Raw genomic sequence first — 2,554 nt, forward strand, 5'->3', positions numbered from 1 at the left:
CTTAATTTAATTGCCATCCTATGTAAAAATTATGATAATAAAATTATTGCTCAATCATGATGATTATTCGTGGTTTATGACAGATAGGCTTATTTTCCCCAATTAGTTCTAATTTACCAGCAGATACCCTTTTCTTCTTATAGCCTGTAACTATCTGCTAAATACACTCTTCCAAATTATTGGTTGGGTAAGAACAAAAAATCCATTGCCCTTGCTTTATGTCAACTTGATGATATGGCACAAACAATCTTTGTGTTATAAATAGTTCTCTTTCATCCCAGATGCAACCAGAAAGTCAAAGAAAATAATGTTATAGATGAAGAGAAGCATTCTTTCCATTTTCTGGAGTGAATACAGTACTGCCAGTGTTCAATTTCTCCCCCTCTTTCCTGGCTTCCACCGACACTGCCTAATTGTGCAGCTCTGATCATTTTCCACAGTGGCTTGGTAACATGTGAAGGGTTACATTTTTCTGGTGATAAAGGGACATTTCATCTGTTCTTTAGAAACCTGGAAATGTAGTAATTTCTAATTTTGTTCTCTGGAAAGTTAATGCTATAGGTCTAGGTAAATATCTTTTTAAAATCTTAGTTTTAAGTTAGTTTTTTTAATTGCGGTAAAAACATAACATGAGATCTACTCTCTTAAATCTTTAACTGTATAACACAGTATTGATAGCTATAAGCACAATGCTGTACATCAGACCCCTAGAACTTTTTTGATTTTGCATGACTGCAATTCTGTAACCATTGAATAGCAAGTCCCCATTTCCCTCTCCATCAGCACATGGCAACCACCATTTCACTTCCTGATTCTATGACTTCAACTACTTTAGACACCTTATATAAGCAGAATCATTCAAAACTGTCCTTCTTTGTCCTTATTTCCCTTAACATAATGTCCTCAAAGTTTATCCATGTTGTAGCCTGTAACAGGATTTCCTTTTAATGGCTGAATAATATGGCATGGAGCGTTCTTTATGCATTCATCTGTTGATAGACATTTAGGTTGCATTTAGTTCTTACCCACTGTGAATAATGCTACCATGAACATGAGAATGCAGATATCACTTCAACATCCTGATCTCAATTCCTTTGGATAAATACCCACAACTGGAATTGTAGAATCATATGGTAGTTCTATTTTTGATTTTTTGAGGAGACTCCATACAGTTTTCCATAGTGACTAAGAATTCCATTTTTTTTTCAAATTCTTGCCAACATTGCTATTATTTTCTTGTGTTTTGTTCTGTTTTTTGATAATGGCCATCCTAGTCTTGAGGTGATAACTTACTGCAGTTTTGATGCGCATTTTCCTTGTGGTTAGTGATGTTGAAAATCTTTTCATATACATGTTGGCATTTTCTATGTCCTCTTTGGAGAGATGTCTGTTCAAGTCCCTTGCCCATTGTTTAATCAGGTTATTTGCTTTTTGCTATTAAGTTGTAGGAGTTCCTTGCATATTTTTGGATATCAATCTTTTATCAGACATGTGTCTTGGAAATATTTTCTCTCATTTCTCAGGTTGCCATTTCACTTTGTTGATGTTTCTGTTTCTGTGCAGAAGCTTTTAAATTTGATGTCCCACTTGTGTATTTTTGCTTTCATTGCCTGAGGTTTTGGTGCGCTAAGCAAGAAATCATTGCCAAGACCAATGTTATGAAGTTTTCCCAATGTGTTCTTCTGGGAGTTGTATAGTTTCAAGTCTTACACTTAAGTTTTAATCTATTTTGTCTCTAGTGTAACATTGTGGTCCAGTTTTATTCTTTTGCATGCAGATATCCACTTTTTCACAGCCCCATTTGTTGAAGAGATTGTTCTTTCCCCATTGTGTCATGTTGGCACCATTGTTGAAGATTATTTGACTGTATATGGTAGTTTTTTCTGAGCTGTCTCTTCTGTTCCATTAGTTTGTATGTCTGTATTTTTGTCAGTACCATGTTGTTTGGATTACTGTAACTTCTTAATATTTAAGATCAGAAAGTGTAAAGCCTCCAGCATTTTTATTTCTCATGTTGTGTGTATTCAGGATCTTTGGGGTTCCATGTAACTTTTAAGATTGTTTTTCTATTTTTTAGCAAACGCATTAAATGTAAAAATGATGTTAGAATTTTGGTAGGGATTTCACTGAATCCCTTTGTAGATCTGTAGATCTGTAGATCGCTTTGGATAATATGGCCATTTTAACAATATTAAGTCTTCTAGCCATGAACACATTTGTGTCCTCTTCAGTTTCTTTCAGCAATCTTTTATAATTTTCAGTTTGTGAGTCTTTTGCCACCTTGGTTAAGTTTATTCCTAAATATTTCATTCTTTATGATGCTATTATAAATGGAATTGTTTTCTTTAATTTCCTTTTCAGATTGTTTGGTGTTAGTGTTAGAAATGCAACTGATTTTTGTGTACTGATTGTGTATCCTACAACCCTGCTGCATTCAGTTATTAGTCCTAACAGTTGTGTGAGTGTGTGTGTGTAAAGTCTTTAGGGTTTTATACATATAAAATCATGTCATCTGTGAACAAGGATAATTTCACATTTTTATTTCTGATTCGGA

The sequence above is a fragment of the Phoca vitulina genome, unplaced genomic scaffold (assembly GCF_004348235.1).
Source record: "Phoca vitulina isolate PV1807 unplaced genomic scaffold, GSC_HSeal_1.0 scaffold6, whole genome shotgun sequence".
Taxonomy (NCBI): Eukaryota; Metazoa; Chordata; class Mammalia; order Carnivora; family Phocidae; genus Phoca; species Phoca vitulina.